The sequence below is a fragment of the Balaenoptera physalus genome, assembly GCF_965194825.1.
Source record: "Balaenoptera physalus genome assembly, chromosome: 4".
NCBI lineage: Eukaryota > Metazoa > Chordata > Mammalia > Artiodactyla > Balaenopteridae > Balaenoptera > Balaenoptera physalus.
Window position 1 is genome coordinate 83,624,500 of NC_138891.1, and position 25,732 is coordinate 83,650,231.

General features: G+C 35.9%; 1 long non-coding RNA gene across 1 annotated transcript in view; it reads right to left on the reverse strand.

Moving 5' to 3' along the window:
- The window catches only part of LOC309659892, a 408,054-nt gene that overhangs the window by 213,690 nt on the left and 168,632 nt on the right, over positions 1 to 25,732 (reverse strand). The window lies entirely within an intron of this gene.

Below are 25,732 nucleotides of genomic sequence, written 5' to 3' on the forward strand. Positions count from 1 at the left end.
TGTTTAAAGTGCACAATTTGTTGGGGTTTGACATACGTATACACCTACGAAACTATCACCATGGTCAAGACAACCAATCTTTCCATCATGCTCAAGTTTCCTTCTGCCCATTTGTAGTACATTCCTCTCCCAACTCCCACCCTTAGCAACCACTGGTCTGCCATCTATTAATTAATTTGTATTTTTTAGAATTTTATCTGAATGGTCTCATCCAGGATGTATTCTTGCTCTCTGGCTTTTTCTACTGGATATAATGATGCTGAGATTTAGCTATGTTTTTGTGTGTATCAATAACTTCTGTCTTTTTTATTGCTGAGTAGTATTACATGTGCAGATATACCGTAATCTGTTTAGTCATCTATTGATGGTTATTTGGGTTATTTCCAGTTTTAAGCTATTACAAATAGAGCTGCTATGAACATTGAGGTACAAGGCTTTATGTGGACATATGTTTTCATTTCTCTTGGGTAAAATACCTATGTGTATAATGAGAGGATCATACGGGAAGTATATGTTTAACATCCCAAGGAACTACCAAAGCATTTTGCAAAATGGTTTTAGCATTTTATATTTTCACCACCAGTGTATGAAAATTCCAGTTGCTCCACATCTTGGCCATTCAATAAGTGTGTGGTGGTATCTCATTGTAGGTTTAATTTGTAGTTCTCTGATTACTAATGATGTTGAGCACATTTTTATGTGCTTAATGGCTATGTTCAAATCTTTTGTCTAGTGTATTCAACTTATTATTAGTGCATTGTAAGATTTCTTTATCTATTCCACATACAAGTTCTTTGCCTGATACGTGTGTTGCAAATATTTTCTCCCAAGCGGGGGATTCCATTTTCTTTCTCTTAATGAAATTTTTTGAAGAATTAGTTTCCAATTTCAGTGAAGTTCAATTTAACAAATTTTAGTTCATGTTTTATGCTTTTTGTGTTCTATGTAAGATACTTTCAATTACTACAAGGTCACAAAGTCTATCACTTTTATTTTTATTTAGTCTGGTTTTAGATTTTACATTTAGGGTATGATCTATTTCTAGTTAATTTTTGTAGATGGTGTGAAGTAAGAGTAAATGTCTTTTCCTATATACCCACCTGTCCCATCACCATTTGTTGAAAGGATGTATCTTTCTCTGTCGACCTGCTTTGGCATCTTTGTGGAAAATCATTTTATTATGTATGTGTGGGTTCATTTCTGAACTCTCTATGCCATTAATATATATGTCCACCTTTTCACAAATATCAAACCATGTTGTTACCACTAGCCTTAAAATTAGTTTTGAAATGAGGTATGGCACATCCTTCAATATAGTTCTTTTAGAAAATTGTTCTGGCTTTCCTAGGTCCATCGTATTTCCATCGGATTTTAGAGTTGACATCAATTTCTACCAAAAAACCCCCCCAAATCTCTGGAATTTTTATAGAGATTGTGTCAACTCTAAAGGTAAATTTGGGGAAAAACTGCTGTCTTAAAAACATGACTCTTTCAATGAGCATGGTAGATTTCTCTATTATTTGGATCTTTAATTTCTCTAATAAATCTTTTGTAGTTTTCTGTGTAGAGAAAGGCTGAACACCTTTTTAAGTGTATGCTATTTTTGGGTGCTGTTGTAAATGGAATTTTAAAAGCAAATTACTTTCCCGTTGTCCCTAATTTATAAGAATACAATTGATTTATATATTAACTTTGAACCCCTATGATACTGCTAAATTCATTACTTGTTATAGAAATTATTTTGTAAATTTCTTGGAATTTTCTATGAAAACAATCATACCAACTGCAAATAATAGTGTTTCTTTCTTTTATCCAGTCTTTCTGCTTCATACTGTTAATATGGTAGATTGCTTTGATTGATTTTTCATGTTTCCACAACTTTACACTTCTGTAATAAACCTCACTTATTCATGATATGTTAACATATATGTTTTATATATATATGATTTAATTTGCTAATGTTCTGTTAAGAATTTTTATGTCTATATTTATGAGTGATATTGGCCTGTAGGTTTTATTCATTATGTCTTTGTCAGATTTTAAGTATTAGGTTTATACTGGCCTCATTAAACAAGTGTCTATTCCATCTCCATTTTCTGGAAAAATATTTATAAGACAAAATTTTTCTTCCTAGAGTGTTTGATAGAATTCACTAGTGAAAATACTTGGGTCTGGAGTTTTCTTTTAGAAAAGGTTTTTGATAACAAAGTAAATTCCTAGAATAGCTATAAGGCTAGTCACATTTTCTATTTCTTCTTGTGTTATTTTGATAAATTGTGCTTTTAATACATTTGTCCATTTCATCGAAGTTATTTAATTTGTTGCCTGTTGTTATTGCTATGTTGTTAGTACCATTTTTGTGTATAGGATTTTTGGTGATAACTTCTTTTTTTAGTGTTGATATTGGTAATTTGTGTTTTCTCTCTTTTTTCTTGTTTATTCCAACTAGGGCTATGCTGACTTTGATGATATTTTCAAAGAACCAACTTTTGGCTTTTGGAAACTTTCTGTATTAATTTTTTCTTTTACTGATTTCTGCTATTATTATTACTACCATTATTATTTTCTTACTTCTACTTACCTTGGGATAATTTACTCTTCTGACTTCTTCATGTGGATATATAAGTAATTTATTTTAGATCATTGTTTTTTTCCACTAAAATATGTATTGAAGCTTATAAATGTCCCTCTAAGTACTGCTTTAGCTGCCTTTCACAAATTATTGTGTGCTGTGTTTTAAATACCTTTTAGTTCAAAATATTTCATCTTGCGATTTCTTCTTTAACCCGTGGTATTATTAACTTGCAGACAGTTGGGATTACCTAGGTATCTTATTACTGATTTCTAATTTAATTCCAAATGTGGTTAGAGAATATTTTTGGTATGTGTTTCATCCTTTTAAATATATATATATATATATACACACACACACACACACACACACACACACACACACACATACACACACAAAGCCAAAATCCAATAATTAATCACGTAACTACAAAAATATTTAAACCATGCAAAGAAAGGTTGTGTGTGTGTATACATGCACACACACACACACAGTTGACCCTTGAACAATGCAGGTTTTGATTGCACAGGTCCACTTATATGTGGAAATTTTTCAACAGTAAATACTACAGTACTACACGGTTTATGGTTGGTTGAATCTGTGGATGAAAAGTAACCGCACGTACATAGGGCTGACCATAAATCATATGCAGATTAACCCCCGCATCATTCAGAGGTCAACTGTATATACCATTGCTACAACACTGGTAGGGCACACAGTTCTTTCATATATATAATATCTGTCTACTTAGAGTTAATATTGCACTAGTTCATGTAAAATGTAGAAATTTTGCAACCGGAAAGGATAAATGTCCTGTCCTTCCCTTCTGCTGTCTTTTATCTTACTGAGGTGGTATGTATGATACCTATATACATTGAAAACACCACCAGACAATGTTATAATTTTTGCTTTAAGCAGTCTTTTGTATTTTAAAGAACACAAAGAATTATATTTTATATCTATTCATATATTTACCATTCTTTTTTTTTAAGTTGAAGTAGAGTTGATTTACAAGGTTGTTAGTTTCAGATGGACAGCAAAGTGATTCAGTTATACATATCTATTCTTTTTTCCATTTTAGGTTATTACAATATATTAAATATAGTTTCCTGTGCTATACAGTAAATCCTTGTTGGATATCTATTTTATATGTAGTAGTGTGTATCTGTTAATCCCAAACGCCTAATTTATTCCTTTCCTACTCCATTTCCCCTTTGGTAACCATAAGCTTGTTTTCCATGTCTGTGAGTTTATTTCTGTTTGGTAAATAAGTTCATTCATTTGTATCATTTTTTAGATTCCAAATATAAGTGATATCATGTGCTATGTCTTTCTCTGTCTGACTTACTTCACTTAGTATGATATTCTTCATTTGTTCCTGAAGTTGCAAGTTTCTCTCATACCATTTTCTTTTAGTTTGAAAAAACTTACTTTAGAATTTACTGTAGAGTAGGTTCTGTCTGAATCAAATTATCTTAGTATTTCTTTACATAAAATGTGTTTATTTTACCTTCATTATTAAAAGATGCATTCATTATACAAAGTTTAAAGTATTGACAGTTTGAGTTGCCAGGTTTAAAAAGTATTGTAGTATATTGAAGATGTTCCACTGTCTTCTGGCCCCCATTCTTTCTAAAAAAATATATCTATTTAATCTGTGTTTTTTGGAAATATTGCTCCCCTGAATAAAACATGTCAATTTTCTTTAGTTACTTTTAAGATAGTTTTAGCTTTGATTTTCATCAGTTTGATCATGATTTTCCTAGACATAATTTTCTTTGATTTAACCTATATGGGGTTAAGGAGCTAACTGAATCTACAAAGTTATGGCATACACAAGTTGGGAAGGCCTAGACCCTTATTAATCAAAATATACATTTTTACTCCAATCTCCTTGTACTCTTGCACTGGGACTCCAATTACATTTTTGATCTTTTTCATAGTGCCCACCAACTTAACTCTCTGTTTATTAAAAAAAAAAAAACAAAACTAGTTTTCTTTCTGTTCTTCATATTAGATCATTTCTTTTGAGAGTGGGTCATTCTTATCTCATTTGATTGCCATGTCATTTGAGAATGGGTCAAAATTTTTCTGGTTATTTATATGTCGAGTAATTTTGAATGTGATGTTGTGTAGGCTTGCAGTCTTGTTATAATCCTTTGGAGAATGTTCAAGTGTTTAGTTTTTCAGCAATCTGGTTAGATTAAGACTATAAATTTGGTTTCACTTGGTGGGATGTTGTTCATGTCTTAATTCAATTCTCCCAGCCTATGTTTTTTCATGTTAGTTAACACGTGTGGTTCATGGTCTACAGTAAGATTTATATGGATTCTTGTACAGAAGTTGAGGGTCCCCTTTTGTTGTTCTAATCCTTCCAGGATTTCCTCCTTACTCTCCAGATGCTCAGGTTCCATTCTGTGGTTTCTCTGGCTAGAAAGATAGCTGGGTCTTTATCAAAGTATTAGTTGCCCATAGTAGTCTCCAAATGAGGCTGTTTCCTGAGGCAGAGCTATGAGGGGAAAAAAAAACAGGAAATTATCTCCATGTAGGTTACCTCTCCAAGGTTTGTTCCTCCTTCACATTCTGCCTGCTTCTGTCTAGTTTTCAATTCCTCAGACAGCTGGGCATTTTTGTTTTGTTTTGTCAAAAGTTTTTAGTTGTAATGAGTGGGATTGTGAATACCACTGTTAAATCTTAGTTTCAAAATTCATTAGTTTGTGATATTGGGTAAATTACCTAACTTTTCTGAGCCTTGATTTTATTACTTGTAAAATGGAGATAACAAATTCATTATTTTGAAGATTAAATGAGATACTATGTATAAAATATATACCTCACAGAGTTGGGCACATCATTTTCTTATTCTACCTTTAAATTATTAGGCCCACGAAAGGCTGTTTCCTGGAGTTAAACTGAAATTCCTAATTGGCTTCTTCAGACAGCTGCACTGCTTGGGTCCCTTCCCAATCAGCCTTCACTTTTCTAAGTCAGGTCTAGTATGGGCTCTCTACTATTCTTGAAGAAAACTGTCTGCTCTCTTCTACATGAACATACTTAATTTTGAGTTTTGTATCTCTGTATTAAAAATCAGCAAGAAATAAAATATCAGAGTTGAAAGAAATCTTAGGAACCATTTAGTCAGTCTTCAGTTTTTTGTTTTTTACTTGGGTAAAGTCATAAATTGATAGGTAGATCTAGAGCTTAGTTTCTTTTTTGACTTGATTTTTTTTAATTGAATAAGTTTGATGTGTTACATTGTGCAAGTTTAGTGTACAACATGTTACTCTGATACATTTATATATTTTAATATAATTGCCCATGTAGTGATATTTATCACATTACATAACCACAGTATATCATTACTGTTGATAGTTATTATACTGTGCACTACATTTCTATGGCTTATTTATGACTCGGTTCAAGTTTGTACCCTTAAACCGAGTAACCCTCAGTAACCACTGGTAACCACTATTTTGTTCTCCACTGTCTACAGGTTTAAGTTTTTTAGAGTCCACATATAAGTGATATCATACAGTACTTGTCTTTCTCCGTCTGACTTATTGCCTTTAACATAACATGCCCAAGGTCCACCCACGCTGCTGGGGAGACTATTCTCCCAGATATGGGAGAATATCTTCTTTTCTCATGGTTGAATAATATTCCATTGTGCATATGTACCACATCTTTTTTTTTGTCCATTCAACTGTTGACAGGCATTTGGGTTGTTTCCATAACTTGACCATTATGAATAATGCTGCATCAAATATGGGAATGTGTATATCTTGTCAAAATCCTTTCTTTTGGGTATATACCCAGAGGTGGAATTGCTTAATTGTATGGTAGATTTATTTCAAAAATTTTGAGGAACTTCCATATTTTTTTTGCATAGTGGTTGGACCAATTTACATTCCTATAACAATATATTAGAGTTTACTTTTCACCACATCTTCGCCAGCACCTGCTATCTCATCTTCTTGATGACAGTCATTCTAACAGGTGAAGTGATATCTCACTGTGGTTTTGATGGTTTTGATCCACATTTCCTGATGATTAGTGATGTTGAGCATCTTTTCATGTGTCTGCTAGAAATTTTTATATTCTCTTTGGAGAAATGTCTAATTAGTTCTGCTCATTTTTTAATCAGGTTGGCTTTTTTTGTTGTTACTGAGCTGACTGAATTCTTTATATGGATATGAACCCCTTATCCGATATATGGTTTGCAAAATTTTTCTCCCTTTCTGTAGATTGTCTTCATTTTGTTAATTGTATATTTTGCTCTGCATAAGCTTTTGAGTTTGTAGTCCCATTTGTTGATTTTTTTTTTTTTATTTTGTTGTTTGTGCTTTTGGCATCATGCCTCCAAAATTATTGCCAAGACCAATACTGATGAGCTTCTTCCCCTAGTTTTCTTATATCAGGCTTTACGTTTAAGTCTTTGATCCATTTTGAGTTAGTTTGTGTAAGTAGTGTGAGATAGGGGTCCAAAATCATTGGTCTGCATGTGTTTCTCCAATTTTCCCCAGCACTATTTATTGAAAGACCATCCTTTCCCCATTGGGTATCCTTGATTCCCATGTCACATATTAGTTGACCATATATGCCGGGATTTAATCGTGGGTTCTCTACTCTGTTCCACTGGTCAATGTGTCTACTTTTGTGTCAGTACCATACTGTTTTTATTACTGTGGCTTTGTAGTATAGTTTGAAATCTGGAAGCATGATACATCTAAGCTTTGCTTCTTTTTTTCCAGGATTGCTTTGGCTATTTGGTGTCTTTTGGGGTTCCACACAAATTTTAGGATTGTTTCTATTTCTGAGAAGAAAACCTTTGGTATTTTGATGGGGATTGCATTGAATCTGTAGACAGCTTTGGGTAATATAGTCGTTTTAACAATATTAATTCTTCTGGTTCATGAATATGGGACGTTTTCCATTTGTTGTGCCTTTGCTTTCATTCAGCAATGTTTTATAGTTTTCAGTGTACAGATTTTTCACTTTGGTTAAATTTATTTCTAAGTATTTTATTGCTTTTGATACTATTGTGAATGGGATGATTTTCTTTATTGTTTTCCAGAGGCTTCATCATTAGTGTAGAGGAATACAACTGATTTCTGTATGTTGACTTTATAGTCTGCCACTTTACTGAATTCGTTGATTAACCCCAACAGTTTTCTTTTGACAGAGTTTTTCGCATTTTAATTTTTTGTCTTGCCTAATTGCTCTAGCTAGGACTTAAAGTACTATGCTGAATAGGAGTGGTAAGAGTGGGCATCTATGCCTTGTTCTTGATCTTAGGAAAAACTTTCAGTTTCTCTGAATTGAGTATAATGTTAGTTTTGAGTTTGTTGTATACGGCCTTCAGTATGTTGAGGTATGTTCCTTCTGCTAAGTGTTTTTTGTTTTGTTTTGTTTTTAATGAAAGAATGTCGTATTTTGCCAAATGCTTTTTCAACATCAAGATGATCATGTGATTTTTATTTTTCATTTTGTTGATGTGATGTATTACATTTATTAATTTGCATATGTTGAACTATCCTTCTATCCCAGGGAAAAATCCTATTTGGTCATGGTGTATAATCTTTCTATTGTGTTATGAATTTGGTTTCCTGAAATTTTGTTGAGAATTAATGCATCTATGTTTATCAGGGATATTAGTTTTTAGTTTTCTTGTGGTATCCTGGGTTTAGTATCGAAGTAATGCTGGCCTTATAGAATGAGTTTGTGTTCCCTCCTCCTCAATATTTTGGAATAATTTAAGGAGGACTGGTGTTAATTCTTCTTTGAATGTTTGCTATAATTCTCCAGTGAAGCTGTCTGCTCTGGAGTTTTCTGTGTTGAGTTTTTTGATTACTGATTCAATCTCTTTACTTGTAATTGGTCTGTTCAGATTTTCTATTTCTTCCCGACTCAGTCTTGATAGGTTGTGTTTCTAGAAATGTACCATTTCTTCTAGGTTATGGAATTAATGTACTGGCAAATAATTGTTCATAATAGTCTGTTATGATTCCAGGCATTTGTAGTATCACTTGTAACATCTCCACTTTCATTTCTAATTTTATCAGTCTTTTTTTTTTTGCTTAGTTTAGCTAAATATGTGTCAATTATATCTTTCTGAAGAAACAGATCTTAGTTTTGTTGAGTCTTTCTATTGTTTTTCTGGTCTCCATTTCATTTATCTCTGCTCTGATCCTTATTGTTTCCTTCCTTCTGCTAACTTTGAACTTAACTTGTTCTTTTTCTAGTTCCCTGAGGTATAAAGTTAGGTTATTTGAGATCTTTCTAATTTCTTAATATATGCATTTATTGCTATAAACTTTAGTCTTAGAACTGCTTTTGCTGCATCCCACCATATTTGATATGTTGTTTTCATTTTCATTTGTTTTGTGGTTTTTATTTCCCTTTTTAAAAATTTTTATTGGTGTATATAGTTGCTTTAAAATGTCATGTTACCTTCTGCTGTACAGCAAAGTGAATCAGTTATACATATATCCCCTCTTTTTTAGATTCCCTTCCCATTTAGGTCACCACAGAGCACTAAGTAGAGTTCCCTGTGCTATACAGTAGGTTCTCATTAGTTATCCATTTTATATATAAAGGTGTATATATGTCAACCCTAATCTCCCAATTCATCTCACCCACCCTCCCATGGTTGTTTAGGAGTTTGTTTAGTTTTCACATACCTGTACACCTTCTCAATTTCCTCTTGTTGTTGATTTGTAGTTTTATACCATTGTGGTCAGTAAAGATAGCTGGTTTGATTTCAATCTTCTTAAATTTCTAAGATTTGTTTGGTGATCTATGATAAGATCTTTCCTGGATTATGTTCCTTGTGCACTTGAGAAGAATGTGTATTCTCCTACTGTTGCATGGAATGTTCTGTATATTTCTATTAAGTTGTTCTTTTAATTTTATTGAAGCATTGTTGGTTTACAGTGTTATTTTTGCTGTACAGCAAAGTGACTCATATATTTTATATATATATATATATATATATATATATATATATATATAATATACATTTATTCTTCTTCATATTCCTTTCCATTATGGTTTATCACAGGATATTAAATATAGTTCCCTGTGCTACACAGTAGGACCTTGGTTATCCATCCTATATATACTAGTTTGCATCTGCTAATCGCAAACTCCCAATCCTTCCTTCCCCTATCCCCTCTCCCCCTTGGAAACCACAAGTCTGTTCTCCATGTCTGTGAGGCTTTGTTTCATAGACATGTTCATTTGTGTTGTATTTTAGATTCCACATATAAGTGATATCATATGGTATTTGTCTTTCTCTTTCTGACTTACTTCACTTAGTATGATGATTTCTAGATCCATCCATGTTGCTGCAAATGGCATTATTTCATTCTTTTTTATGGCTGAGTAATATCCCATTGTGTGTGTATGTATGCATGTGTGTATATATATATTTATATGTACATATATATGTGTGTGTGTATATATATATATACACATATATATATATGTGTATATATATATATATATATATATACACACACACACACACCCCACATCTTCTTTATCCATTCATATGTCAGTGGACATTTAGGTTGTTTTGATGTCTTGACTATTGTAAATAGTGTTGCTATGAACACAGGGGTGCACATATCTTTTCGAAGTATAGTTTTATCTTGGTATATGCCCAGGAGTGGAATTGCTGGATCATATGGCAACTCTATTCTTAGTTTTTTAAGGAACCTCCATACTGTTTTCCATAATTGCTGTACCAATTTACTTTCCCACCAACAGTGTAGAAGGGTTCCCTTTTCTCCAAGTCCCAACACTTATTATTTGTAGACTTTTTATTGATGGCCATTCTGAGTGGTGTGAGGTGGTACCTCTCTGTAGTTTTGACTTGCATTTCTCTAATAATTAGATGATGAACATCTTTTCATGTGCCTATTGGCCATCTATATGTCTTCTTTGGAGGAATGTCTACTTAGGTCTTCTGCTCATTTTTCAATTGGGTTGTTTCTTTGTTATTGAATTGTATGAGCTGTTTGTTTTGGAAATTAAGCCTTTGTCAATCACATCATTTGCTCCCAGTTCGTAGGTTGTCTTTTAAAAGTTTGTTTTAAACTGTGGTTCAATTCCAGTGTTTGCTGATTTTCTGTCTGGATGATCTATCCATTGCTAAAGTGAAATACTGAAGTCCCCTAAAATTATTTGTTGTTTTTTTATCCCTTAATATTTGTTATTAAAATCTTAATATATTTCAGTGCTTGGGTGTTGGGAGCATAAATACGTATGATTCTTATATCTTCTTGATGTACTGACCCCTTTTTCATTATATAATGGCCTTCCTTGTTTCTCATTACTTTTTTTTTTGCTTAAAGTCTATTTTGTCTGACAGAAGTCTGGCTATGCCTGCCTTCTTTTCATTTCCATTTGCTTGGAATATAATCTTCCATCCTTTCACTATGGGTTTATGTGTGCCATTAGAGCTGAAAGTAGTCTTCTGCAGGCAGGATATAGTTGAGTCTTGGTTTTTTGTTTTCGTTTTATTATTATTTTTTTTATCCATCCAGCCACTCTGTGCCTTTTGAATGGTCAGTTCAATCCATTTATGTTTAGGGTGATTATTAATGTGTAAGGATTTACTGACATTTAATCTTTCGTCTTCTGGTTATTTTGTCTCTCCATAGTTTCTTTTTCCTCTGTTTCTGTCTACCTTTGTAAGTTGGTGGTTTTCCATGTGTGATTTGCTTAGTCTCCCCTTTAAGTTTCATTTCTCTGCTCTAGACTTTTTTCCGGTTTACAGAAAACATCTCAAAGATAAAATTATCCTTTTTCTGCTGATAGCAATGTATCTTCATTTGCCTATAAAGGTTCCATCCCTTTACTGTTACCCTTTTATATTTTTAATGTCAAATTATCTCTTCTTTATGCTATAATTTTGTTACTAAGTTGGAGTAGGTATAGTTATTTTTAATGCTCTTTTTCTTTAACCTTTATGCTATAGTTAAAGAGTTTAATATACTATTCCAAAAAAAAAGTTGCAGTATTCTAATTCTGACAATTTATCATCTTAAACAAAAAGACGAAAGCACAGAAAACTTTGATTAAGCTTGAAGAATTCAACATTTCTTATAAGGCAGGTCTAATGGTGTGGTGAACTCCCTCAGCTTTTCTTTGGGAAAACCTTTACTTCTTCATATCTCAAGAGTATTAGCTGGCAGTTTTTAATCAATATTTTAAATATGTCATTGCACTCTTTTCTGGTCTGTAGGGTTTCTGCTGAGAAATCTGTTCATAGCCTTATGGGGGTACCTTTGTAAGTTACTGTCTTTTTCTCCCCCCTGGCTGCCTTTAAAATTATTTTATTGTTGACTTTTGAAAGTTTTAATATAGTGTGTCCTGGTTAAGGTCTTTTTGCATTGAGATAAGATGTTCTGTTAGCTTCATGGACTTATATATCTAGTTCCTTCCCCAGGTTTGGGAAGTTCTCAGCTATTATTTATTTAAATACACCCTCTGCTCCTATCTATCTTCTTCTTCTTCTGGGATACTCATTCCTAAGTTGGCTTTTCTAATAGAGTCAGATAATTCTTGTAGGTTTTCTTCACTTTTTAGTTCTCTCTCCTCTTCCACCTGAATCATTTCTATATTTCTATTCTCAAGCTCACTAATTCTTTCTTCTATATGATCTGCTGTATTTCCAATGCACTCTTCATCTTACTGAGTTCTTCAGCTCGAGAATTTATTTAGTTATTTTTTAGAATTTCAACCTCTGGTAAAATACTCCTGTTTGTTAATTTTACTCCTGAGATCACTGTATTTCTTAATAACAAACAGCTATTTAAAAGTTTTTACCAGTTAGATTACAACATTCCACATCTTTGGGGTCAGTTGCTAGAAAATTTTCATTTTCTTTTTGTGATACCATATTACTGTGATTTCTCATAGTGTTTAGCTGGCAGCCTCTGCCACCACATGTGAGGTAGCACACACTTGTTTACTTTGATTCTAACAGTTCAACAGGTTGGTAGTTAGCCTTCCTTTTGTTTTCCAGAAAGTGGTGCTATAGCATGAGTTTTTGGTTTTTCTTAACTATAGCTGACCCACCATTAAGTTTGGTAGCATGTGCATTACAAAAAAGGGGGGGTGGTAGAGTAGGGGGAAAGTGTGTACTTGGCACTTGGGGCTTTGGGCATTCCCATGGCCCGGTAGGGGGATCCTCAATTTGGGGGTCCCAGAGGTCCATGGGTGTTCCTCTTAACTCCCAGGGCAGATAGCAGGAGATGCTTTCCTTCAGTTATCTTTGTATGACTACTTTCCTTTGCCTCCCTCCCTCCATCTCTGCAGTCTCTCTTTGGAGAGAGCAACTGGTCCCTCCAGCTGCAGTGCATGTGACTGACCCCCACTCACCACCTTCACCCTCCATCTCTTCTGCCAGAAAGGTTGTGCTGGCTCACTGCTTGACCAGCTGCCACCTCCGCTCTCACCATCTCTCCTGGTGCCAGCTCCACTGCCACTTACCTCACTCTGCTGCCTCCTCCATGGTCTACTCTATCCCCTTTCAGGTGCACAGGTGGATGGATCTCTTGATCATACTGATACACTATGAAGAGGTGGTTTTTTTTTCCTTCTTCTGGTTATGGATGTCCAATTAGTTGTAAATCAAAGGGGGAGAGAAAAAGGGAGCTATTCACGGTGCCATGATGCTGACTTCACTCTGGGCTTAGTTTCTCCTTACTCTTCCAACTCCTGTGTCTGTTTTGAAAACCAGTATTTATATACTCATCTTGAGCTCTTAAAGGGAGGTAACCATTTCCACTTCAGATCTATACAAATGTGAAGAGTTCTTTGTTAAATTTTATCCAGGGAGCTCAGAACTTAAACAGATGTGACAAATTTAGGTTAAGTGTTCTGCCTAATGTGTATATCCAATAATTAACCAAATCCTGAAAGTAGGCCTAAAAACTGTTCCCATATCTATTTTGAACTTCTCAAAAAAAGTAAAGCCTGCTTTTGTGGGGAGGGCATGGTCCTTTTCCAGATACCCAGAAGTGAGACTGGTGGAGCAGAGTTCTTTCTAATTAAAATGCTGTGCTATAGTGGAGTTACTGGCATTATCAGTCTTGGACCCTAGCTAAGACTCTCTAAATGAAGATGATAGTTTTGGTTGAATGTGTAACAGATAGCTTTTCCCAGTCTTTCCATATCTAAGTGCCATGTAAAGAGACTTGTTAGGGAGAATGATTTGTGGTAAGGCTGCTGTAAGGACTATGGTAGCTCTGAATTCATTTTTGTGCAACAAGGGTGGGGACAAGTTGTTATATCTGTACCAGACAGACAGATGTTTAAAGGGGGTTATCAATTACTATTCTGACAGGACCGTATCATTTTGAACACAGTCATGGGTAGTTCAATTCAACCATAGTTAAGAGAGTAAATATTTCTGCTTTTAAAATATTGCCTCCCAAAATGTGGGCTGACAGAAATAGTATCTGATGCTATATAAATAACAATGTAGGTCATGTGCTATTTTACTGCACACCCCAGCTCTGGCACTACTCTTGTTATTCTTGTCTCTTTCCTTGTCATTCTTCCAGACAGTCTGTATGCTCCTTGAAGGTAGAAATCATGTACTGTTAATCTTTGTATTCCCAGAATGTAACTTAATGCCTGGCACAACGTAGGTTCTTGTATTTTTTGAATTAATTAAAAAACAGTATCAAAGGCTACAACTAAAGACACAATTAGTACTTCCTATAATGAGTCTGGATGGACTGTGGATATCTGATCTATTCTTCATATTTAAAATCTCTACATAACTTTATATACTAACTGGTTAAAACTACCAGAAAGGAAATAAAAGTAATGCAAGTTTTAGTATCTCCTCCTTAGAAGCTATTGGGAAGACTATACAGATCTTTTATAGATTTTGTTTAATTGAATTATGTCACATCCTCTAGTTCTTTGGGGAGAATCTAAATAGACTGTAACCTCACCAAAGGTAGATACAACACATATTTTGGCAACCACTTTATCTTCAGTGCCAATAATGGTGCCTGACACATAACAGATATTTAATTGCTGAATTAATCACTGAGCCTTTCTAAAAATGATACAGGGAAACATATTAATGGGCACAAGTATAAGATAAATGTATAAAAAATAGGGCAAGGAGAAAATGGGTACAAAGAATAAGTGGAATAAGTTGTAAAACAACTGTACAAAAATACAGGAAATGTCTTGTACAGTTGTTAGATATGGGCCTCTTTTTTATTCTGTACTCTAAAAGTGTCAATACCAAAACAAAAAATCAAACCAGTAACACTGTAATAGATGCTATCAGTGGTCTGCCTATATTGCCTAACCTTTACAGTATGTTCCAGACAGCATTCAGGTGACCCTACCTGACACTGTGCCTAGGACTCTTTTCCCCAGACTTCAGAAGGCAGACAGAAATGCTGAGAACTTAACACCCCAGAGCAGCCTCAAGTAAAGACTAGCAGTAGTTGGTATACAAGTATCTCTACTCCCCCAACATTTGGGAGTGACTGTTGTAAGGCATGTGTGTGTGTGTGTGTGTGTTTTGCTTATTCCATATGAATTTTATTTATGTATGTATTTATTTTATTTTTAACATCTTTATTGGAGTATAATTGCTTTACAATGGTGTTAGTTTCTGCTTTATAACAAAGTGAGTCAACTATATATATACATATATCCCCATATCCCCTCCTTCTTGCATCTCCCTCCTTCCCATACTCCCTAACCCACCCCTCTAGATGGCCACAAAGCACCGAGCTGATCTCCCTGTGCTATGCGGCTGCTTCCCACTAGCTATTTTACATTTGGTAGTGTCTGTATGTTCATGCCACACTCTCACTTCATCCCAGCTTACCGTTCCCCCTCCCCATGTCCTCAAGTCCATTCACTACATCTGTGTCTTTATTCCTGTCCTGCCCCTAGGTTCTTCAGAACCATTTTTTTTTTTTTTTTTTTTTTAGATTCCATAGATATGTGTAAGCATACGGTATTTGTCTTTCTCTTTCTGCCTTACTTCACTCTGTGTGACAGACTCTAGGTCCATTCACCTCACTACAAATAATTCAATTTCGTTTCTTTTTATGGCTGAGTAATATTCCATTGTATATATGTGCCACACCGTCTTTTCCATTCATCTGTCGATGGACACTTAGGTTGTTTCCATGTCCTGGCTATTGTAAATAGAGCTGCAATGAACATTGTGGTACATGACTCTTTTTGAATTATAGTTTTCTCAGGATACATGCCCAGCAGTAGGAATACTGGGTTGTATGCTAGTTCTATTTTTAGTTTTTTAAGGAACCTCCATACTGTTCTCCATAGTGGCTGTATCAATTTACATTCCCACCAACAGTGCAAGAGGGTTCCCCTTTCTCCACATCCTCTCCAGCATATATAGTTTGTAGATTTTTTGATGACGGCCATTCTGATCAGTGTGAAGTGATACCTCACTGTAGTTTTGATTTGTATTTTTCTAATGATTAGTGATGTTGAGCATCTTTTCATGTGTTTGTTGGCAATCTGTATATCTTCTTTGGAGAAATGTCTGGTTAAGTCTTCTGCCCATTTTTGTATTGGGTTGTTTGTTTTTTTGATATTGAGCTGCATGAGCTGCTTGCATATTTTGGAGATTAACCCTTTGTCAGTTGTTTCGTTTGCAAAATTTTCTCCCATTCTGAGGGTTGTCTTTTTGTCCTGTTTATGATTCCTTTGCTGCGCAAAAGATTTAAGTTTCATTAGGTCTCATTTGTTTATTTTTGGTTTTGTTTTCATTTCTCGAGGGGGGGGGGTCAAAAAGGATCTTGCTGTGATTTATGTCACAGAGTGTTCTGCCTGTGTTTTCCTCTAAGAGTTTTATAGTGTCTGGCCTGACATTTAAGTCTTTAATACATTTGAGTTTATTTTTGTGAATGGTGTTAGGAAGTGTTCTAATTTCAGTCTTTTACATGTAGCAGTCCAGTTTTCCCAGCACCACTTATTGAAGAGGCTGTCCTTTCTCCATTTTATACTCTTGCCTCCTTTATCAAAGATAAGGTAACCATATGCGCATGGGTTTATCTCTGGGCTTTCTATCCTGTTCCATTGATCTATATTTCTGTTTCTGTGCCATTACCATACTGTCTTGATTACTGTAGCTTTATAGTATAGTCTGAAGACCAGGAGCCTGATTCCTCCAGCTCCATTATTCTTTCTCAAGGTTGCTTTGGCTATTCGGGGTCTTTTGTGTTTCCATACAAGTTGTGCAATTTTTTGTTCTAGGTCTGTGAAAAATGCCATTGGGAGTTTGATTGATAGGGATTGCATTGAATCTGTAGCTTGCTTTGGGTAGTATAGTCATTTTCACAATGTTAATTCTTCCAATCCAAGAACATGGTATACCTCTCCATCTGTTTGTATCATCTTTCTTTCATCAGTGTCTTGCAGTTTTCTGCATACAGGTCTTTTGTCTCCTTAAGTAGGGTCATTCCTAGGTATTTTATTCTTTGTATTGCAAAGGTAAATGGGAGTGTTTCCTTAATTTCTCTTTCAGATTTTTCATCATTAGTGTATAGGAATGCAAGAGACTTCTGTGCATTAATTTTGTATCCTGCCACTCTACTTAATTCATTGATTAGCTCTAGCAGTTTTCTGGTAGCATCTTTAGGATTCTCTATGTATAGTGTCATGTCATCTGCAAACAAACAGTGACCGTTTTACTTCTTCTTTTCCATTCAGATTCCTCTTATTTCTTTTTCTTCACTAATAGCTGTGGCTAAACTTCCAAAACTATGTTGAATAATAGTGGTGAGAGTGGGCAACCTTGTCTTGTTCCTTATCTTAGAGGAAATGGTTTCAGTTTTTCACCACTGAGAACGATGTTGGCTGTGGGTTTGTCATATATGGCCTTTATTATGTTGAGGTAGGTTCTCTCTATTCCTACTTTCTGGAGAATTTTTATCTAAATCAGTGTTGAATTTTGTCAAAAGCTTTTTCTGCATCTATGGAGATGATCATATGTTTTTTTCTCCTTCAATCTGTTAATATGGTTTATCACATTGATTTGCATATATTGAAGAATCCTTGCATTCCTGGGATAAATCCCACTTGATCATGCTGTATGAGCCTTTTAATGTGCTGTTGGATTCTATTTGCTAGTATTTTGTTGAGGATTTTTGCATCGCTATTCATCAGAGATATTGTTTGTTTGCTCTTTAGTTCTCTTAGATCCTTGTTTTAAATGTTTGTTTCTCGTATTTTTTCCATTCTGTTTCCGAAATTTTGGATAATCTTTACTATCATTACTCTGAATTTTTTAAGCTAGGTTGCCTATTTTGTCTTCATTTATTTGGTCTTGTAAGTTTTTACCTTGCTCCTTCATCTGTAACATAATTTTTTTGTCCTTTCTTTTTTTTTTTGATGGGTGGTGCTGTAGTCTTGTCTTTCTTACTGGTTGTTTGGCCTGAGACGTCCAGCCCTGGAGTTTGCAGGCAGTTGGATAGAGCTGGGTCTTGATGCTGAGATGAGGACTTCCAGGAGGCCTCACTCTGATTAATATTCCATGGGGTCTGAGATTCTCTGTTAGTCCAGCGGTTTGGACTCAGAGCTCCCACCACAGGAGCTCGGGCCTGACCTCCGGCCTGGGAATCAAGATCCCATAAGGTCTGTGTCATGGTTTAAAAAAAAAGAAAGAAAGAAAGAAAGAAAAAAAAGGAGCAGTACAATATCAAAGATTTAAAACCAAAATAAAATTGGAAAGATTTAAAAAAAAATTATGAAAAATAAAACTATAATTAAAACAACTGCAACAAGGTAAAACCACAACAGAAAAAAGAAAAAATAGGGTGGGAGGGGTACAAGCCTGAAGTAGAGAATAATAAAGTATAAAGAATAAAATAAATTAGAAAAATAAAAGATTAGGAAAAATAAAAATATAAAATAATCAATCAACAACAATGAATCAACAAGGTAAAAACAGACACCCCCCCCCCAATCTAAAAGAAAGAGGAAAAAAAACAAAAAAAGCCCTGGCTATGGGGGCGGAGTTTAGGCATGTATGGAACTTAGGCAGTGGCAGGGTTTAGGGTGGGGGTGTGGCCTAGGCAGGGCAATGTTCAAGGGTGAGACAGGGCCTCTGCTTAGGACCTGCGTGGAAGGGAACAGGCAGCATGTCGAAAGGAGGGCCTCTGGAGTGTGGAGTTCTGGAGTTTGGATGTAGGGCCCTGAGGGAGGGTGTGTAGGTGGGGTTTAGGCCCAGCTCATTGGAGGGGGGGGGGGGTCTCTGAGTGTAGAGGTAGGGCCCTGGTTGGCAGTGTAGGGGCGGGGCTTGGGCTCTGTGTGGCAGGAAGGAGGCTCCGAGGGCAGAGGATTAGGCCTGGGAGCCCAACAGGCTTCCTGGTGCCTACGTGGCCAGGGAAAGCACTGGCTGCGTTCCCTTCCATTCCTTTGTGTCCCCCTCCCCCACCATCTCCCCCAGGGTCTCCCCTGTTGCCACTGGACCCCTAACCATGGGTGGGTCCTGCTGGGTATAGTAATGCCTCCCCTCTCCCAGCCATCCCTCAGCAGTGCTGGTCCCAGAGGTCCGGCCTTTACTTTTGCTCCCCCTTCCCTCCCTCCCACTCCCTCATGACCCACACAGCTGGAGGGGGGCCTCCATTAGCAGAGGATCAGGCCCGGAATCTCAGCAGGTTCCTGGGGGCCCAGGTGGGCAGGGAAAACCTGGCCACACTCCCTTTTGATCCTCTGCCCTCCCAATGGTTCCCCAATTTCCCTCTTTGGGCGTGGAATCCCTTTGCCTCCACTTCTCCTCCCCCTTCACTCCCCCAATGCCCTACCCAGTTGCTGGGGTTTCCTCTCATCTTCTTAGGTGTCCGTGGTCCCCCACTGGTGCCTGGGAGGTGCCCTCGTTGTCTATAGATGTATTTTTGATGTACTCATTGGGGAAGGTGAGTGAGTTCCATGTCCTCCTACTCTGCCATCTTGATCAACCTCTGAATCAACTTTATTCCAGAGCAAGTCATTTTGTATGAATGGGATTTCAGAAACATTAGTCAAATGAGTGAATGAATGAACAAACCAATTATTTCACCAGTGCATGCGGTAGAGAATCCTGGCCATCTTTTAATACCCCTTCTCCAAACTTCCAAAGTTACAAGTTTATAAAGTTCAGAATTATAAGTTTAGGCTATGGGATTCATTTGTTTCTTGAATTGCTTGGTGCTGAGAAAAGTAGGTAATAATTTTGCAGGATACTTTGTTGTAACTACAGCCCAGAAAATAACCATTTCTGTTCTAGGGGCAATGTGCCTGAGAAGATCTCACAAATACATTTCACTCATTCAAGTGTTGTTCTAGGTGCTCTAGACAGACACAGTAGTAAACAAATTTAAAAATTTCTGCCTTAAAGAGCTTACGGATTTTAAATAAAATGGAATGTAGTATAAAGTGTTTGTTTTGAATAAAAATAAAGTGGGATAAGCGATTTAGTGAAGGGGCAGCATGTCTAAAACAAGATGTTCAGGGAAGGATTTTTGATAAGTTGTATGAGTTGAGCTCTAAAATAAAGAAAGAAGCCCCTAAAGATACCTGGGGAGAGTTTTCCAAGAGAGAAAATAGTGGGTAAAACTGCCTTGAGGCAGAAGACAATGACTAGCAAAGAGGCCAATTATTTGTCTTGGAAGAGAGTAAGTAGAAGAAAATTAATAGGAAATGAGGTCAGAGAGGTAAGTAGGAGGTGACTAACGTGGGAATTCGTTTGAAATAGGAAACCTGTGGGTATTTTTAAATAGAGTAATGAGACCTGACATATTTTTAAAGGCTTACTCTGGTTGTTGAGTAGAAAATAGACTCTGGGCTAGGGAAGTCACAATAATACAAATAAGATAACGTCTAGGACACAGTTCATAGCTATGGTGGTTGTAGGAAGTGGCCAGTTTGGGGATATATTTTGAGGAAAAGGATAACATTCTGTGCATTGGTTGAACATCATATAGTGTAAAAAAAGAGATATTACTCAAGAATTTTTCCATGGTTTTTAACATAAGCAACTAGAATAATAGAAAGGTTTTCTACTGAGATTGGAAAAACCAGGGAAAGATCAGGTTGAATGGTGGCAGGGATTGAAATGAAGAGTTCTGTCCGGGACACACTGCTTTTGAAACAGCTGTTTCATGGAGAGATGGCAGTTAGTTAGGCGGCTAGAAGGTTCTAGATAAAGGAAAAGGTGCTGTGTGGACATATACATTTGGTATTCATTAGGTAGAATTTAAAGCCTAAAGACTGATGACATTATCTGAGGATTAAGAGAGTAGACAGAAGAGAGGGCAACACAAGGTAGACAGAAGAGAGGTCAACATGAGGTCACAGGGTAATTATTAGCACATATAGAATGATGAAATTCAATTAACACAAAACTAGTAGAACTATTACAAAAACAGTTAACACTAGAGAAACAAGATATAAACTCTGTATCTTGGTTCTCAAAATATAATCAATCCAGTGATATAATTTTTTACCAAAGGAAGGTATTGGAATTAACTACCACCTTTCAACCAGCCAGTTAGTCTGTAACTATTATTTTTTTTTTGGAAGTTCTATCTATAAAGGGTCTTTCCAATTTGTTTCCGTTCATTGGAGTCCTAATAATTATTATGAACTAAAATATCAGTTCTTCTTGAGATACTGAAGCTGTGGAACGCCCAGGATCCAAAGTCAGATATGAGGTAACCCTTCACACAACCTATCAAACAAGGTTAAGTTTGAGGAACATAACCCTTGATTGTTCAGACTCCCATTGAGGAGGTAAAGTGTCTTGACTACTGAAGAGTCAAGAAATCCCAGGCTCCACCACATTTTCTTCCTCTTAAGGTAGTGAATGCCTTCCTTTATGTATCTGAAAAGGAGAAACAAGTCTTCTCTGACTTTTCCCATCTGCTCCTACAGGATAGGAGACACTCTGAAAAAAAATCACATTTAGCCCAAGTATTAATTCTAAATATACCCTAGATTTACTAAGAAAGAACATGAAAACACCCTGTCAGAATTGAGTTGAACATAAAGAAGACTGTCTTGACACCGAGGCTAGTTACTATGCTGAAATACATCATTATCATTTTCTAAAAATGTTAAACAAACACTTGAAGAGGTTGTAGGCCGCCATTTTTCTACAAGGCTTTCAAAATCGTATTTCTAGTCTAGAAATGTTTTAGATGTAATTTGGATTGAAAGGCAGTGGCCATTCTAAATTAAAATCTTCCAAGGTCTTATCTAGTACATGATTTTATTATTTTGTTTCCTTGGGGCAGTTTAACCTCATTTACCTTGGATGTGGCAGAAGCTTTCTTCCCGATGATGGTGCAACCATTAGAGAGATGCCTGGTATAAAGAATAAAAATAAGGAAGAAAAAAAGCAAAGTACAAGAGAATGAACCAAATTTAAACAAACAGATTTTTGTTTGATGTTATGAAAATCAAACAACTACCTTTTTATTATACTAGGTGGGGAGGATTGGGATCTCTGTGGAAAATTAACTGCCCCCTACCCTGGTCTTCTAATCTAGACACAATTAGCTATGCCTGTTTGTTTGTTTGTTACACTATAAAAGGAAAATAAAGTTACAATTTAGGACCCAAACTATGCAAATATTACAGATTAAAACTTTGGAAGTATACTCAAAATGCAGTAGAATATCTCACAGTGTATCACTGATGAGATAACAATGCTGCTCTATTAGATTATGATCATAAAAGTGTAGCATAGCCAAAGAAAGATCTTATTATAGAAAAAGTATTTCCTTACTTGAGACAAATGGAAATGGCTAAACAAGGATTGTCTTCAAGAGCTTCAGATACTTTGAATCTACCTCAAAGTTGTGAAATTTCGTTTCAAAAAAAACACTCACTAAGGCAGATTCCCACTGTTTCTTACCCCTACTATTTATGGTTTTACTAGTTAAAAAGTAAGAGCTATTCTGACTCTGTGGGGTTTTTTTTTTTTTTTTTTCCTTTTCTTTTAAGGAAAATTGTTTTTGCCAGAGTCTCTAAGAAGGTTTTTTTTTGCCCCATTATTTACTGCATCCCTGTTCCCACTAAGAACTTACAGAGAACAAATAATAAAGATTTACTATGTTTCCTGCACCTCATTACAATTTTAGTTTTCATTCAGCTTTCTTGGTGCATCATTCTAATCAATTGTCAAGGCCAACATCTCAGAATTTGCAAAATGTACCAAGGGATTTCTGTGTTCATCCTACAATTAAATATTGACATTAGTTGACATAACAGAATAGCCTATTTCTTCTTCTCTGTGTACGAATAGCATAGCCAGAAAGTATTCCAGACATACAGTGTTAGTAATAGATTAGCTTTCTAGCTTCAGCTACCCAGTCTTTCATTAAGTCTTGAACTACCAAATTTAAAGCAGCAGTCTCTTGGAACCACAGAAAAGTCATCATGGAGAGATTGCTCTTTATGCAACATCATGGGTAGAAGAGGTCTAGTACCCAAAAAGTTTCACCAGTCTCTGTGACCTTCCCTGTTTTATATTTCCTCCCTTCCCAACACCCTCCTTCTCCTTTTATCAATGTCTGTCTATCCATCCATCATCTATTTATAGACCCCAGCTATCATCTATCAGTCAATCCTTAGTATGTAATATGCATATAAGTTTGGGAACCCCAAAATTTTGGCATTATCTTTGGTACAAGCTCCATAGAGGCAGGGTAACTGAATTCCTGAAGATTCTACTATAGGACATTGTGTGTCTGAGAGAGAGAGAAACAGAGTGACAGAGAGATGGTGGGGGGATATATAGAGAGATTAACTTTTCTTCAGCATCTTTACTCCTTGTGAGACCTCAGGGATTCCAATATCAAAAGTATTTCATATCACTCTGAAGTGTAAGGCTCCATATAAGTCATTAAGAGGCTTCATTTTACAGATAAAAAACCCAGGGCTGAGACAGTTGAGGTGACACTACCTGTTAATAGCGGAGCTTACATCTTATACTCACTCTTCCTGATCGTCAATCAATCACAATCCTTTCCCTCCATTCTAGCTAAAATCTAAAAGTTCTTCCTCTATTAAGAGAAACATAAATCAAATATAAATGACTACAAAATGCAGAAATATTAAAAGGAAGGAAAAATGAAGGACAAGTACAGTTTAAAAGTTGAAGCTTTGCTTATTTTTCCATATTTAATAAATATTTTTAACTCTTGTGAGGAAAAACAAGATGCAAAAAGCAAGTTTGGTGTGATTAATAAATTGAACTTATTTATCAACAGTTACAGGACGCATTGCCTATCACAGTAGAGTATTTTGAAAACAAGTTGAAAGTCCTTTGAAAAGTAGTACCAAAAAAAAGTCACTTAAGCTGAGGTTGATGCAGTAATATCTATAATTTCATGACTACCATTAGTGTGAGACCTTAGACTAACCGCAAGAAGATGTGATGGTTTTTCCTTAGTACTGAATAAATAGTGTTTACATTAACTTGTACCAAACAGAAAGTTTCTGGATTGTAGATGATAAAGAAATAAGTGTCCCCAGTTTTTTATCTGCTTTTGTCACCTTGTAGCCAAGGTTGAAATGCCTTCTGCAGTGCCTAACAGAGTACCTGACATTTAGGTGATCTTAGGATCATGACTTTAGAATGACTGACTGCTTTTTATAAAATGAGAAGCTTCCTCCCACGTTCCCAAATTGGATTAGCATAGCAACCTCCAAGGGGCCATGACTAAGCCTGCCTGTGGTTCCTCATGGACCACTGGAACAAGTTCTTTCACAAAGCATTAAGCACACATACTGCCTTAATGCTCCCATCCCCACTGTATAAAAGAAAAACCTTGATGAAGGTAGTTGTACAAAGACCTCTAGACAAGGTTGCCTTTAGTTTCCTTTACTTTAAGGAAATGCTGGAGTACAATGATATGTTCATTCTGTAAAACCACTGAAAATAGGAGCCTTTCCTTCCACCAGTTTTAAAATTTAAAAATTTCCTGATTTTGTTACAAACTAGTTAACAAAACAATCTGCCATTACTTGGAATCTCACAGTCTTGGTCCGTGAACAATATCTGATGGATAGGAAAACCTATTATGTTACAAATACATACATTTTAGTTTACAATTTTTATCTTGTAAATTTATTAATTCCTTAAGACTGAAGAAACTCAGCAAAATGTTCAAATATCTTTAGGAGGTAGTGTTCAGTATTGCTTTCCTTGCTAAGGTTTTCAAAGATAGCTAAGTTTCATGATCATGGATCACTTTAAGTGCTATATTGCAGATAAGCTGTGAAACCAAATACCATAACATATTCTTTATGTAAAATGAATGTGTCCAAACTAAATTAGTTATTTATTCATTGTGCTAAAAATAGAGGATTCACTTTCTTGGTTCTATTTTTATGCAGAAAATTAAATAATGTGTGATACTGTTGTTAAAATCTTATCCACTAACATTTGCTTTAGACAGGGGAAGGCAAAATACAGCCCACAGGCCAAGGCTGGCCCACCACCTGTTTTTGTAAATAGTTTTATTGAAATACAGCTATATTCATTCATTTACATATTGTCCATGGCTGACTGTATGCTGCCACAGCAGAGCTGAATAGTTGGGACAGAGACCTTATGGCTGGCAAAGTCAAAAATATTTGCTATCTTAAAGATGGCAAAGTAGAAGTATGTGAGCTCACCTCTCCTTACAAAAATACCAAAATCACAATTAACTGCTGAACAACCACTGACAGAAAAACGGTGGAACCTGCCAAAAAAAAATAATCCTACATCCTCAGACAAAGAAGAAGCCACAGTGAGACAGTAGTAGAGGTGCAATCACGATAAAATCAAATCCCATACCCACTGGGTGGGTGACCCTTAGACTGAAAAATAGTTATATCACAGAAGTTCTCCCCACAGGAGTGAATGTTCCAAGCCCCATGTCAGGCTCCCCAGCCTGGGGGAGAAGGCCCCAGAGAATCTCTCTTTGAAGGATAGCAGGCTGGATAGCAGGAATTCCACAGGACTAGATGAAATGAAAGCTCCACTCTTAGAGGCTGCACACAAGGTCTCATGCATACCAAGACTCAGGGAAAAAAGCAGTGACCTCATAAGAGCCTAGGCCAGACCTACACGCTTCTGCAGAGGCAGAAGGGGGCTGTGGCTCA